The 16,145-nt window shown below is 37.4% G+C and overlaps 1 long non-coding RNA gene across 1 annotated transcript in view; it reads left to right on the forward strand.

The window, feature by feature from the left end:
• The first annotated feature begins 236 nt into the window (after positions 1 to 236).
• LOC308185817 overlaps positions 237 to 16,145 on the forward strand; it is a 46,096-nt gene continuing 30,187 nt past the window's right edge. The window contains exon 1 of the long non-coding RNA XR_013943767.1: positions 237 to 457. This is a non-coding gene — a long non-coding RNA (uncharacterized lncRNA). The remainder of the gene's footprint in view (positions 458 to 16,145) is intronic.

The raw sequence follows: 16,145 nt of genomic DNA on the forward strand, positions 1-16,145 counted from the left end.
GCAGCAACCTATTCAAAGTATACACAGAGGGGGTTGTGTGGGGATATGCCCCTCTGTTATCCTGAGTACAAGTCCTGGTGTCAGGGTGAAAATGATCTGTCCCTGCACTATGAGATTAGTCTCTTGCCTTTCTGTCAGGTTACATCATTCCAGAAGAATGACAGTGGTTAGCTAATGTGAATGTTCTTCATGCTGGTGTGTGTTTTGTTAGGGTCAATGTAGGGTTGTACTGTCACTGCAGGTAGAATAGATGCTTGCAGAACAGGCTAGAAATAGCTGGATAATACTTATTGCTTCCATTTGTTGTTTAATATTGCCGTTGTGTTCAGATAAGCATCTGAAGATTGGGACTCTCAAGTAGTATTTGACATTTTTCATTTTGACTCTGAGGTGAAGAATCATTGTTTATAAGTGAAAACCGAGGTTTTGATTCCATCATGTATCTCCAGAATTGGAGGTAAGTAATTCATTTTTCCATGTGTCAGAAAAAGGTAAGAAGCAACTAAGTCTATGAAGTAAAAAGTAGAAGTGTCCTTCTTCTGTTCCGCTAATACATGGGTACCTATTTTGTAGTGTTATGTGATAGATGGTTATGATATTTTTTGGGCTTTGATTCAGATTTCTCTCCTCACCAAGGGGGTGACTTGAATTTCGACTTAAGTTCCTGTTCTTGAAAACCATTGCCCTTGTGCACTCTGTCCTATCTGTCTCTTAGTTGCTATGAAGTGGGATAGCAGTAACAAAAGAGATGAAGACAACCTAACTGGAAAATACCATGGTATTTTGCTTTCTCTCTTTGAGAATGCAAGGCTTAATTTCCTGTTCTAGATGTGGTTAAATGAGGCTGACCCAAGAGGTATGCCAAACCCAGGTCTAAGCTGTTTTAAGAGCTTAAGAATTGGACATGAACTAAGATTTCTAACACATGGAGATTCATAAACAAGATTGAAAACAGCTTGGAGAATTAGTAGGATACTGGGGATGTTGTTGGCCTAACTATGTGTTTTTATACACATCCAGTGGCTGCAATACTCCACAGACTTTACTACAGAAGCTGCTAGGTCATTTAATTAGCCTCAGGTAGGCTGCAGGCTGACTGTATAAGTGGGGGATATCATCTGTGGAATGGAAATCAAAATTTTGACTGCTGTTATTTGACTCTTTCTAGACTTGTTTCTAGAATTCTGTTTCTTACATTTTGTTCAGATGTCATATAAACACAGAAAATCTATGTTTACAGGCTGTAATCAACTCCAGAGTTTGATTGGTATCACTGTTACTAGATGCATACCTTCCAACACCGCAATTGAGTCTGGAAATATCTGTCTCCCTCCTTTGTCAGTAGCAGGACCTTGGGAGTCTTATAGAATAACTTATAGAGAACTAACTTTATGTGAGATGAGTTCTACACTCATTGTTGCCTGAACACTATATCGAGAGGCATAAGACGGCAATTTTTATTCATGTGCTGAATGACATACCTACAAACCACAGAAAAAAGTAATGGAAGAGAGGTTGTCAATAGAAAGCAGATATTATTAGAACTAATCTAGAGATTTAACCTGACTGCTATTCTAGTGAAGTATAATAATATGTGTTTTTATAAAAACTTACGTTTTTGCCTGAAAATGCTACCATCCTTAAAAAGATAATTCCTTTTAGTACTGTTACTGTTATACTCAGCTCTTAATTAAATTATTGTCAGTGAGTTTTGCAGATTGAAGTTAATATCTATCGAAAACTTAGAAATGATAAATCTGCAATTTTTAAATATTTTATATTTTATGCACTCCTAATTTCATGCTATCATTTCTAGCCCACAATGATAACCTTTCATTGATATTCGTAGCAGTTCCTGGTAATCTCATCTGAAAGCAGAGTAAACAAGAACTGAGTTGTCATAGCTAAAAGACCAAAGGCTTGCACACATGAATTGATTTTTTCTTTTTTTTATGGTTATTTTCATTATTTGTACTGATTGCTCATGTCTTCAATTGGATTTAGACTGAAACTGAATTCTGCAGTCTTTTGGGGAGAGAGCTTATAAAATAAACAATGACTTAGCACAGTGAGGTTATTGACCAATAAATTGTAGAAGTTTGTAAAATATTAAAATCCCACCACTAGATAAGACTTTAAGTAGGCAATGGGCTGCAGGTTTTTGTTTGTTTGTTTGTTTGTTTGACCATTTGAAAACAGCGCAGCACCAGTATCATAAAGCAACTGATCATGGCTAAGCTCAGCTTTGCACTCTAAAAAGAGTTTTGAACATTTCAGTTTTATTGTTTCCATATTTGGATATCATGTTTATTCTAAAGATAGAATTTTCTGTTTTTATATAGCCACATAACAATGTGTAAAAAAGGAAGGAAAAAAAAAAAAAACAGCCTTGCTGCTTATCTCTTTTTAAAAACAGAGCTTTTGCTATTTTCTAGCTTTGTTACAACACTTCAAAAGAAGCCCTACAGCATGCATTCAAAATAGCACTTCCTGATTTTTGTTCTCTCTCAGTTTGTATGATATCTGAAATAAATTAAGTGACAAATGTGCCATGCTATCAAAAATTTTGTAGGAGCTCTCTTTCACATTTAATTGCGCATTTTGTTTGGGAATCTCAAACTTGTTACACAAGGAGCAATTTGAATTTTACTGGTGTGTAGCTAGTGCCTGAAGACCACCCTTAGAGAGGCCCCAAGTGTTTTTACACTCCAGTGGGCTCATTGTAAAAGAAATATAATAGGATGAAGTATGAAGAGGGATGGGAGCTGAGGGTGAGGAAATGGTGCATAACTCAAGCAGCAAGTTTGGCAGTAATGAACTTAAATTCTGAAACAAATAATAAATATAATCTCATATTTTAAGAACATTAAATAAATAAATAAATAAATAAATAAATAAATAAATAAATAAATAAATAAATAAATAAAATTGAGAAGGATAAAGAAGAAAATACAATGGTTTGACAAAACTAAAATATTTTGAATAAAAACTAAATTATCTTCAATTTCTGCAGGTCACATGACCATAGCTTTACCTGCATGGTCTTTTTTGTAGATTTTAAATTTCTTTTGGTGGTTAGGTTTATGAAAATAAAATAGAAACAAAGTGCACTTCCACACAAAAGGATTATACCCATGTGCCTACCCAGCTGTACTACATTAGCTTCACTAACTTGAATCCTTCCTCAAGTGCCTATCCCATAGGTTCTCCACCTTCCACTCTGTTTTTGATCATCTTTTAAATGCTGCAGACACAATATGGTACACAGCTTTATGGCATCTACATTTTGACCTATCCATTCGTCTGTTCCATACCATTTCTACCTTCTTGTATTTATTTACTTTCCTCCTTAGAATCAGCTAGTACCCAAAATGTATTTTCATTTGTTTTCCAAGACTGGGAGCATTTATCAGAAACTGGTTTCTTTAGATAAGACTGTTGTAAATACCCTTGCTTTTTATACCTTTCATGACACTGTAATTGAAAGAAATGTGAGCTTTGAACAGTGCAGTCATTGTGAGGCTCTTTTTCAGCTGCACTAGTTTCCATTCTCATCAGCTTGGCAATCTTTGGACTTTTTCCTTGATTTATGAGCCTTGCCATTTTCGTAGCTGTATTTTTGAGTGAAATCAGGATTCTTCTATTACAGCAGGATATAGTTGCTGCTCTGATTTACTTCTTGAGTTATTTTTTTGACTTTTCATCTGACTGGTGAAAGGACTTCTTGTTCTTCCCCTGTCTCAAGTTTTTATTACACATAAATAAGGTTACTTGAGAAGCAAATGGTCATATATTGTATTTCTGAATCATTCCTTATGGTTACCACTTACATGATTATCACAGAATGTCACTTTTTTTTTTGGCACCCTTTTTTTCTTTGTTTTTTTGTTTGTTTGAATTTACATGGCTCAGATTATTTTTCTTTCTTTTTTATTTCTCTCTCTTTTTCATGAGCAACTTAGTCACAATATACTGAAGTCTATTAATAACAAAGTTCCCTTCCCTTCCCTTCCCTTCCCTTCCCTTCCCTTCCCTTCCCTTCCCTTCCCTTCCCTTCCCTTCCCTTCCCTTCCCTTCCCTTCCCTTCCCTTCCCTTCCCTTCCCTTCCCTTCCCTTCCCTTCCCTTCCCTTCCCTTCCCTTCCCTTCCCTTCCCTTCCCTTCCCTTCCCTTCCCTTCCCTTCCCTTCCCTTCCCTTCCCTTCCCTTCCCTTCCCTTCCCTTCCCTTCCCTTCCCTTCCCTTCCCTTCCCTTCCCTTCCCTTCCCTTCCCTTCCCTTCCCTTCCCTTCCCTTCCCTTCCCTTCCCTTCCCTGGTCTTGGTCTTTTCCTTGGTCTTTTCCTTGGTCTTTTCCTTGTTGTTCTTTTTCTTTGTCTTTGTCCTTGCCTTTTTCTTTGTCTTTTTCTTTGTCTTTTCCTGGACCAAAATGCTTTATTCTGTTTTTTTATAATGCCTATAATCTTTTTGTGAGAGATCTTTTTGGAAAATCTCTGAAAAGTGTCATTTTTTTCACAAAAAGCAGAAAAAGCTTAGAATGAAAAAAAATATATATATCCAACACTTGCACAAAGCAATTAGATATATATATATATATATATTACTGCAAGTGAAACACAGCACCATATGAAATGCTATTAATGCAGTGTCCCAGCACTGAAATCTTACATAGCACTGTACAATGCATGATGAGCAGGAGAGGGTTGAGTGCAATGTTTTGTTTTGTTTTGTTTTGTTTTGTTTTGTTTTGTTTTCAACTATGGAAACACTTTTGCATATCAGAGGAATGAGTTATTGTCTTACTGAAGAGCTTGAACAAATCTCTCAAGCTTCAGTGTAGGTCACAACACACAGGTGGACTGTTATATTTCCAGTGCTGTTGTTTTACCTATTTATAATTTACCTTTTTTTCTAATTAAAATGCAGTCATTCTGCACATTTGTTGTATCCTATAGATATTCACCCACTGTCATACTTCTGAACTCCTTTTAAAGTGCTGTGTTGTTTTTGTTTTTGTTTTCTGGAGTTCTTTAATGTAAGTCAGTAATGTCTTGGACTGACTCAAGACACATATATTATTAATATCAGAAAATACACCTTTACTCAAAACTGTGAGATTCTTTCAGTCTCTGGCTGATCCTACTGTAACAATTTGAAACATGACCCTTCAAGGACCAACACAACAGAAAAGGATGCTTCTTTCCTTGGATACTTTGACTGCAAATGTGACAGTCCCTAGCAGAGAAATTCAGTGGTAGCTGGAGCTTGGGATACATTAAGACCCAGTGGCTAGTGTTTCTCAGAGTATACAGAGCTGTTTCTTATGAAGGCAGCAGCTTTTTATCCATCTTTGGAAGTGAAACTTGAGTATGAAATATACTTTTATCCTCAGTTAATTGTGTTCCTGTGTCTTTTCCAAAAAGGAAAGGAATTTTCCTATTTTTTACCTCCCATTGTTGAGGTCAGTGGCCTAACCCCTTCTCCAGACTGTAAATTACCTCTATATAATTTTATTTTATAATAAGTTCCAGAAACATAAATTTTTCTTGATATAAAACTATAATGTTCATTCTCTCATACTGGGTATGGTTGTTATCCAAATTTTGTTACTTTTTTTTTTTTATGCCACTTTTATTCGTATTGTTCTACATAAAGTTTCATCAATTTCAGCAGAAACCCTTGTGTTTGTTACTCAGTGTGAAACAGTCAGAATCTGATCTGTCAGCTAAAATATCCATGGTAACAGGGACCTGTATTTTTCCCCCCTTAACTATGGAATTATATAATGCACGAATATCTTCTCTCAAAATCTTCTCTCTTTGGTCCTACAGAAGACAAAGAGACATTTCATACTCAATATTTCAGCCAGTTTACATCTGAAGTCTTTTTTCTAGTTCCCATATAATTTTAGGTTTTGAAGATTAGTTTGGCTTGAAAATCACCACATGTACTTCCAATGTAAACTGCTATATGACAATTAGCTTAGAAAGAGAGGTTAACTCCATTTGCATGGTAATGAACAGTTATCTTCCAAGTCATGTCAAAACAATCAGAAGAGACTAATGAGATTTTATGGGAACCAACTGCTGGACATTCTCCTTCATTTTAACCTAATCTTGGTAGCAATTGATTATTATACAATTTAAAACAATGTTATTGAATGTCAGCAGAAACACATTGCAGAACGCAATCTGAAGCCAACACGAGAAGCATCATTTAAATAGTCCCTATGACTAAGTATTAGATGACATTTTTAAGACAAGACACTGGACAATGAATTACTTAACTGAGCTTGAGACGAACTGCGTTATATAGGAGATGAACTATCCTGGTGACACAGCAGTGCATGCTCCCACCCTTGTTGTGTACAGATTGCAAGTTGTCCATAAGCTAAGGCAAAAATGATTCCTTTTGTTTGTTTGTTTGCTTGTTTTCTTTTGTTTTTGTTTTTATTGTTTTTGGTTTTGTTTATTTTCACCAGATCCCACAAGAAGTGGTGACAATTTAACTTTGGATTACCAAAGTGATTGCAACAAACTATTCCCAGACAAGAAGAAAAGAAGCAAAGCTCTTACCTGCTTGTGAAATACTTCTGATCTAACTGAGATATAGAACAAAATCTGAGATTGCTTCAGTGGTGTCTCAGTAACATTAGTGTTTTGTGCACTTGTGGTAATGATGCTTTGCATGCCAGACATTGTGATGCTTTTGCAACACTATGCTTTATAGCTTCATCACAAAGCCATCTTTCAACAAGGCGAGCTGAGAGGTTGTATCCTTTATTTAGTTGTTCTGTGCTATCTAAACATACCACGGGTAATTAGATGTGGCTGTTAACTGTGTTTAAGTAAATTCTTCAGAGGAGAATTTACATATGATGACTGATTTAAGGGAGATGAAAGAAACAAAGCTTATCAGGCGTAGCCAAAGGATAAAGTTTAAAATCACCTTTCTATGGCATGCATTAAGATAGTGGTCTGTGGGCACAAATAACATGCATCAGTTAGCACAAGATCATGAAAATTAGTAAGATATCGCCAAGCTAGAAATGAGAAATATCACTGATCTGACTGATATGAACTTGTTTTTCTTAGCAAGTGATACATGCACTGCTTTGTTTCATCTGCAATGAAGTCATAGGGTTTGGGATGATTTTAATTTATTTTTTATTTTTATTTTTTTCCACAGCTCATCTAATAAACTATCAGCTAACAAATCCATCTGATCTTTGAATGAGACATTAGTGCAGTTCAGGATTCAATTGCACTGTGTGCATGTGTGTGAATTTTGACATTTGTGTTTTGTGGCTTGTTAGTGTTGTTACAGTTTTGTTTTGTTTTGTTTTGTTTTTGTGTATTTTTTTTTTTTTTTAGGGGGGTGATTCTTGTTTCTTGTATCTGAAATGTCTGTTGTTTTGGGTTGGTCTGTCCTTTTATTTTTTTTACATTTAGTGGCATTATAACATTAAACTATCTGTTTTACTACATAAAACAAAAAACACAGTATCGTATTATCTTACAAAGTAAGAATCAATTTCCAGCACTGTAAAGTACCACCCAGGAGGATGGCTTAATACATAACAGAAGCCACAAGCAAAATGAATCCTCTAAGACAAATTTATGTAATACTTCTATAGTTCTTCTCTCCTTTTTATGTACCAAAAGGCATCATAAAACTACTTTCTTTTTATTTTTTATTTTATTTATTTTGTTTTTAAGAGGAACAAAACATTATATTTTGGCACAAGCATCCCTTCTCTGACTCCATTGATTTGTACCTTCCTATTTAGCTCTATTTAGAATGACCTGATTTGGTTGTATTCAAAAATCTTCATATATGAGAAGTGATGTCTCCAACATTGCTTTCCAAATATATGGAACATACTGTAAAGTAGAGAGGAATATGTTTTGAACAGTATTAGAGCCAAAGGGAGATACCAGAAATTAAAACATGTGACACGCATAACGTAAGGCAGATAAGCTGGCTGTGAAGTTGTAGAATAAATTGTGTCAAGGACATGAAGAATTACATAGGACTGGTGAATATTCTTTTGTAGTTGTTTTGTGGTTTTTGTTTGTTTGTTTCTTTTATTTTAGATTTGGTTTCTTTTGTCGGCTTGTTTGTTTGGTTGTTTTTTTTTTTTTTTTGTTATTAATAAAAATAGCAGACTGTAGAGCACAACAAAGTGTGAGATTGGTACTGGTTTGGAAGATGAGGTGTAAGTCCCTTTTGGACATCAAGAGAGATTCATCCATCAATGCAAAGTAAAGTTGAGTTCAGTTTCTGTACACAATCAAACTTTTTCCAAAGTCTGAACTTTTAAAATATAAGATTTTAGCTAAAATCAGACACATAAGAATTCACAAAACCTCAAGGCAATCATCTTTACTTAACATATTATTTGGCTCAGAGCCAATGTGTTCAATATCAAAAGAGAGGGACAGTGGACACAAATTAAGAAAGAATCAGAGGGGTTTGAACTGATAGGCTTGGGGCACTTTACAATACTGTGACATAGGAATATTTTGAAAGTTTATGGCAACAGCCTGCTATGAAAGTTTCTGAAAAATTTAGTTCTACAGGGGTCCATATTATAAGTAGCTATGGGGACTTCATAATGACTTTAATTATTAATGAAGTGGGCACCTAAGCATGTATTTTTCTTAACCACTGCTTTTTTCAGTGATCTGTGGGGACTGGTACAGGATGGTTGATAGCCAGGGAATTGATGGTCCAATTTTTCTGCTTCATCTGACCTCTTGTGTCACAAAAATCTTAAATCTTCTGACAGAGTTACATAAGGAGCGAAGATTTATTCTGCAAAGTTATCAGAAAATCCTTTCAGGAAAAATACCTCCAGAAATCTCAAGTTAGAGAAGTTAGTGCTTCTTCTGTGAATAGATTCAAATAAGACCTGAAATGCCACAGTGCTCAGTTTTGCAAGTTTGTCTGTTTGTCATTTGGTCACCCCAGTGTGTTTGTGGAATAACTGTTTTTGGCCTTCTTTGTGTCACCAGCCTGTACCTTTGGCATCTAAGCTTAACTACTTTCCACTGAGACCAGTTCCACTAAGTCAGCTAAATAACTTTTGCAATCAACTGTCAAAGCTTACAGGTATAAAATCTTCAATATAACTCTATTCACCTTGTTCTTGAGAGTGTGTTCATTAGTAGTTACAGTATTTGATCCAGCAATGAATTGGAGAAAGCTAATGAAAGTTTTGAATATATTTACTAATGAAATTATCACGACTGAATTATGGGAAATGGGAAGCTCAAAATGTATGGCTTTTTGCTTGCACTATAGATACTTGTCCAATAAAGACAAGAATCATTGTATCAGTTTTTGTTCCTTTTTACACTCTAAAGTGAATTTTATCATTACTTTGTATTTGGTTTGTTCATTTCTTTCTCAAGAACTTTCAAGGACTTGGACTTTACTATAATGAAAACATTCAACAATTTAAATTATGTAACTAAATGCTCTTGAGGACAACTGTTTAAGACTTAGAAGATGCTAGGTGACTTCCATGGACTTGGGGTTTATATTCACCAAAATCAATTATGACATGTCTAGTTGATTTGTGAAAGTGATAGTTAACAGAGTCCTAGTTAATTAAATTGATACTATCATGTAATTAGAATAAAATAACATGAAAATATTCTGAGTAGAAATTTTATACATAATCTGTAGAGTTTGAATTATTTGGTAGAAACCATCTTTACATATTGAATACAGAATAAATGAAAAATGTGGTGGCTTTACTCTCCAAAGCTGATGTGCAGAAAGACATGTAGTGACTCAGAATGTTATTTCATGAACTCTTATTCAATAAGTTACACTCTACATTCAGGATCTTTGAATGTACTTTACGTTAGTTTTATTAATACTATATTGTCATGCTACTCACTAGTAAGAACACAGAAGGGAATGGTACATTATCCCCAATGCAATAGTATTAATGGTTCATAAAATTTTATGAAGGCACTAGATTATATATTTTTATTTAATTTCATATTATAAGGCAGTAATTTCACTAAAACATTTGAATACCTTTGAAATAATTTATTTTGTCTGGAAAAGAAGCACTTCACACATAGATCTCAGTTCTGTTGAACAGGCTGTAAAAGGCATGATTCTGTGGCTGTGTAAAAGTAATACTGCAAATCTGAATGGCTTAGACTATAGCCAGTTGTAGGCAGGTGGCTAATTTGTATCATTGTGCTAAACAGGAATGGAAGATATTAAACAGAATCCAATAGCCACCCCACCTCCCCCACCCCCGCTAAAGAGATCATGGCCTTCTGTATAATTTAACTTATAGTAATCATTAATTACTAATTCTATAAAAGAAAATAGATTATGAGAGGTCCTGAGGCAGGACATCCACACTATCAGTTTGGATTTGTAAGAATTTTAACCTTTTAACCTTTAACCTTTTAACCTTTTAACCTTTAACCTTTTACTGAAATACTGAAAGTTCTTTTTAAGAACCTCCTAACAACATGCCAGCTTTAAGATCATGTGTTACTGGCATAACAAGAAGGATGGTAATTTAATTACACAGAATTTCGTTATAAAAATATTTCTTCAAAGATGTACTTTTTCAAGAAAACATAGCCCATAGGTACTGTGGTCAGATTTGCAATTGGTACATTCAATGAGCATAAAATTGTTATTAAAGAATAATTCTCCAGAAAAATAAGGTTTTACTTCTAATTTTCATAAAGGTGAATACTTGCTACATTTTTTTCCCTTGTAATGTTCTCTTCAGATCATCTTACTGCTTTTTTAAAATTACCAGTAGCATCTGTTTTATGTAGCATAATAAGGATATTTTTATAGGTTCCAGCAGCTTGTTTGTTATATTTACCATGATTTAATTTAATGTTGTGATTGCCCTTTCTTCCTATACTCTGTGAAGTCAACCTGCATGCTGCACATTTCCTTTGTATTTACATAACACCATTAGGAACCAGAGATGAGTCTTTTCAGTTTCAAAGTACAATCTGAGGAGTCCCATAGGATATGGAGCTTTTTACTCTCTTCAGTGTAACTTGCTATGTCAAGCCTGAAATTGATTTGTCAGAGGGGTCACCAGTGTTTTAAAGTGTTTTTAATTTCACTCTGGAGTTTAGGCATTATTTTCTGAGGGTAATTAAGTAACACCTGTAATTTCAAAATGCCACTTAACTGCTGAATTACATATTGCTACTGTTGTAATACGCAAACTAATTGAGCCGTTATTATTGTTACTACTGTTCATGACATGAAAAGCAAAGAGGAAAAGAATACACCTACATATTTATGAATGTATACAGTTTTAAAAGCTTTTTTCACCTCATATTTCCCCTCAATACACAGAAAACATTGTCATAACACAGTTATTCTTAGGGTGGACCTGAATTGCAGTGAGTTTCTTATACAATATTCATATTATTCCTGCTTGGAACTCAAAACTATCCTATATTTTGACACTATCTCAATTGCAGCTGAGACAAGTGACTGCTAAATGCTACCACATTACTAAAGATATGGAATTCCAATCTTCCTGGCTTCATAAATGTTTATTTTATGTATCTTAGCAGGACTCCAAATTTGAGTAACTACCCTGACTTTCTTAATTTTTTTTTCATCCATGTAAAGTAGAATAACAACGTTGACTGTTATGGATGTGGTTATTTCACAGTCAGGAAAAAAAAAAAAAAAAAAAGAGTAACATGACATTTTTCATCCTTGGGGGAGAATAGAAATACAATACTTTAGACTGAATCTGAACTAATACTGCTCAAGACAGTTGACTTGTTCTCAGGGGTTACTAGCTGTATGAAGTTGTATGATAAGAATGAAGAAAGACAGCCTTGTAGGCAGATTGTCTTATACTCTCTTTGATTAAAAATTAATTCTAACTGTTTCCTGTGAAGAAGGTAATGTAGTTCGTAACAAGATTGTCAAAAGCTTGTAATACAGTCTTGCATATATATGAGAATAAAAAAGGTCTTTCCACAGAGAGAATAACCTCTCTGTGGAAGAGTCAGGAGTTGGACTCCTAAGTCAAGAGTTGGACTCAATGATCATTGTGGGTCCCTTCCAACTCAGGATATTCTATGATTCTAAAACTGGTGTTTATTTGAAGTGGGGAGTTCTGTGTACTTAAACAGAAAATGATATTTATATGACTGTAATTGAAAGTAAATCCTTTCCTTTCCTTTCCTTTCCTTTCCTTTCCTTTCCTCTTTCCTTTCCTTTCCTTTCCTTTCCTTTCCTTTCCTTTCCTTTCCTTTCCTTTCCTTTCCTTTCCTTTCCTTTCCTTTCCCTTCCCTTCCCTTCCCTTCCTTCCCTTCCCTTCCCTTCCCTTCCCTTCCCTCCCTTCCCTTCCCTTCCCTTCCCTTCCCTTCCCTTCCCTTCCCTTCCCTTCCCTTCCCTTCCCTTCCCTTCCCTTCCCTTCCCTTCCCTTCCCTTCCCTTCCCTTCCCTTCCCTTCCCTTCCCTTCCCTTCCCTTCCCTTCCCTTCCCTTCCCTTCCTTCCCTTCCCTTCCCTTCCCTTCCCTTCCCTTCCCTTCCCTTCCCTTCCCTTCCCTTCCCTTCCCTTCCCTTCCCTTCCCTTCCCTTCCCTTCCCTTCCCTTCCCTTCCCTTCCCTTCCTTCCCTTCCCTTCCCTTCCCTTCCCTTCCCTTCCCTTCCCTTCCCTTCCCTTCCCTTCCCTTCCTTCCCTTCCCTTCCCTTCCCTTCCCTTCCCTTCCCTTCCCTTCCCTTCCCTTCCCTTCCCTTCCCTTCCCTTCCCTTCCCTTCCCTTCCCTTCCCTTCCCTTCCCTTCCCTTCCCTTCCCTTCCCTTCCCTTCCCTTCCCTTCCCTTCCCTTCCCTTCCCTTCCCTTCCCTTCCCTTCCCTTCCCTTCCCTTCCCTTCCCTTCCTTCCCTTCCCTTCCCTTCCCTTCCCTTCCCTTCCCTTCCCTTCCCTTCCCTTCCCTTCCCTTCCCTTCCCTTCCCTTCCCTTCCCTTCCCTTCCCTTCCCTTCCCTTCCCTTCCCTTCCCTTCCCTTCCCTTCCCTTCCCTTCCCTTCCCTTCCCTTCCCTTTCCTGCCTTGCCTGCCCTGCCCTCCCCTCCCCTCGCCTCCCCTCCCCTGCCCTGCCCTCCTCTCGCCTCCCCTCCTCTCGCCTCCCCTCCCCTCCCCTCCCCTCCCCTCCCCTCCCCTCCCCTCCCCTCCCCTCCCCTCCCCTCCCCTCCCCTCCCCTCCCCTCCCCTCCCCTCGCCTCCCCTCCCTTCCCCTCCCCTCCGCTCCCCTTCCCTTTCTTTCCTTTTTCCTTTTTTTTTCCTTTCTTTTTCCTTTCTTTTCTCTTTTTATTTCATTTTTTTTTTCATTTTATTCATTTTATTTTTTATTTCATTTTATTTTTATTATTTCATTTTTTATTTCACTTTATTCATTTTATTTTTTAATTTCATTTTATTAATTTTATTTTATTTTCCAGAGCTAAGACTCAAATTATAGAATCATAGAATCATAAAATGATTTGAGTTGAAAGGAACCTTAAAGATCACATAGTTCTACCTACCTGCCATGTGCAGGGACATCTTCCACTATACCAGGTTGCTCAAAGCCCTATCCAACCCGACCTTGAACACTTCCAGGGATGGGGCATCCACAGCTTCTCTGGGCAACTTGTTCCAGTTCATCACCTTCCTCATAGCAAAGTATATTTATCCTTTTTTAGTATAAAAGCCATTACCCCTTTTCTGATCACTATACCTCATTACAAAGAGTCCCTCCCCACTTTTCCTGTAGGCACTGGAAGGCCACTATAAGGTCTCCCCAAAGCCTTCTCTTCTCCAGGCTGAACAACTCCAGCTCCCTCAGTCTGTTTTTATAGGAGAGGTGCTCCAGCCCTTTGATTATCCTCATGGCCCTCCTCTGGACTTGCTCTATTAGGTCCATGTCCTTCGTGTGCTGGGGGCCCCAGAGCTGAATGCAGCACTCCAAGTGGGGTCTCACGAGAACAGAGTAGAGAAGGACAATCCCCTCCCTCATCCTGCTGGCCATACTTCTCTTGGTGCAGCCCAGGATACAGATGGATTTCTAGGCTCCAAGCTCACGTTGACGGCTCATGTTGAGCTTTTCATAATGAGCTTCAGAATGAAGCCATTGAACAAACTAAGCTTTAGTCAGACAAAGTTTGTAACAGGAGAATAGAGTTTTGGCCAAATAAGAAGTCTGGGACCAGCTCCTCTTGAATTAAAAATCAATATAAAACAGTATGCAGAGAAAGCATACATTCCTCATAGGTAATCTGTTATTATCAGATTTCCTGCAAATATATTTTAAAACTCTGTCTGAAAAATCTCCTAAAGCTATAGCCAGAGGTTTCATACTATTCAAACCATTAAGTCTGTAATATATACATTGATTCTCTTTTGAGATTCATATATGCATTTGCATTTGCTCACATGCCACTTCGAAAGATGTCACCACAACACCTTCCGCTGTTATTTAATTTAATTAATTAATTATTTTTTTCCCCCTTGGCCATATCTGAGCATATGCAAAAGCTTCTGTGTTGCATGACCAAAAAATAAACCAACAGTGGACCCTGTGATTACATTTGGTTAAAACCAGTCAGTTTAAAATGTTGCTCTCTACACAGCCTAGCCATGAGATTTTCCCTGCTGTACCATCTCTTTTCTCATCCATTGCCCTTCAACACCAGGCAACTTCTAGGCATCTGCGGGCCTGGAGAGCCTTTGTCTTCTCACCTGTATCTCCACGATCAGGGCCATGTAACACTTTCCCACACAAAATCCCTGGTGTGAGGCACTGGTTGGGTGGTGAGGCCTAGCAGTGGCTGTGCTTGGCACTACTGAGAGGTTCCTGGCATGGCCCCCTGGCTCAACACTTCAGGTGAGAGTGGGTGCCCCCTGGGCAGGACTGAGCACTATGGGTGGAGTTTGGGCGGCTTTGCTCTGTTGCTGTTTCAGAATTTATTTCTGTTGAGTGTGGTCACTGTGGTTCATGGGTCTAACATTACAAAATTTATACCTCATCTCTAATTCTTAGAGCAGAAAGACATCACTTTGTTTAGCAAAGTGGTGAGATTTTTTTTTTTTTTTTTCCCCAATGTGAGATTTGCTTCTTATCAAGATCCTTCTCTTCCCTTCTTCTTTCTAGCTGAAATTCTTTTACACTGAAACTCTTCAGTGTAATTAAATTAATTCACAGACAGAAATGACCTCCTCCACAGTTCTTTCCTTCCCTTCCCTTCCCTTGCCTTGCCTTCCCTTGCCTTGCTTTGCCTTGCCTTGCCTTGCCTTGCCTTCCCTTCCCTTGCCTTGCCTTGCTTTGCCTTGCCTTGCCCTGCCTTGCCCTGCCTTGCCTTGCTTTTTTTTAATCACTTCCTGTTGGTTTCTGATAAAGCACTTTTAACTTGACAGTTGGAGAGCTAAATAGTTGTACTCAGTGTATCTGAATATCACCAGTTGCAGCCAGATGTATCTCTGTTCTCCTTCCAATAGCATGCATCATAGCATCCCATATGGAATATGAAATGTGTTTCCTCATATTTAACCTCAGATACAAACATAATTGTCACCCTTTCCAAAGGTGGTCAAGACACAGGGGCACATATACAATTTATAGCATGGATGAGTATTATTTATTTGAAAGACTGATGAATGCCAGGACGTTGTGGTTACCTTTGAAGATTTCAATATGCTTTGAGGGTGAAAAATGAATAGAGACTGGATCAAGCTGGGAAGCAATGGTAAGCATGAAGATATTTGAGAATGCACAATGTAGCATCAGAGGTTTTGCATGTTCCAATATGTGTTATATAAATAGCTATTCTACATCTTCTGTGGTAGGTCAGTGGAAAATAAACTACACAGAACTAGTTTGCAATAAGTCTGAGAGATTGGTGGCATAATTTCTCAAGTTCACATTGAAGGCTGACATGAATCGTGAGCCATAAATACGCTTCTAGTGGGATCTTCCAGCAGCTTACAAATCACATTTTTATGTCCTTTGAAGTCAGAAAGAATATTAAATAAGGGTAACGGCAGATTGTTGCTGCTTTTTTCTTTTAAGAGGGTTGTGTGGGCTTAACCCACACAGCTATTTGCTCAATCCCCAACCCTCACAGTGTTACGGGAAAGAATCAAAAAA

Source organism: Anser brachyrhynchus, assembly GCF_964034855.1.
Source record: "Anser brachyrhynchus genome assembly, chromosome: Z".
In the NCBI taxonomy this organism is placed as follows: domain Eukaryota; kingdom Metazoa; phylum Chordata; class Aves; order Anseriformes; family Anatidae; genus Anser; species Anser brachyrhynchus.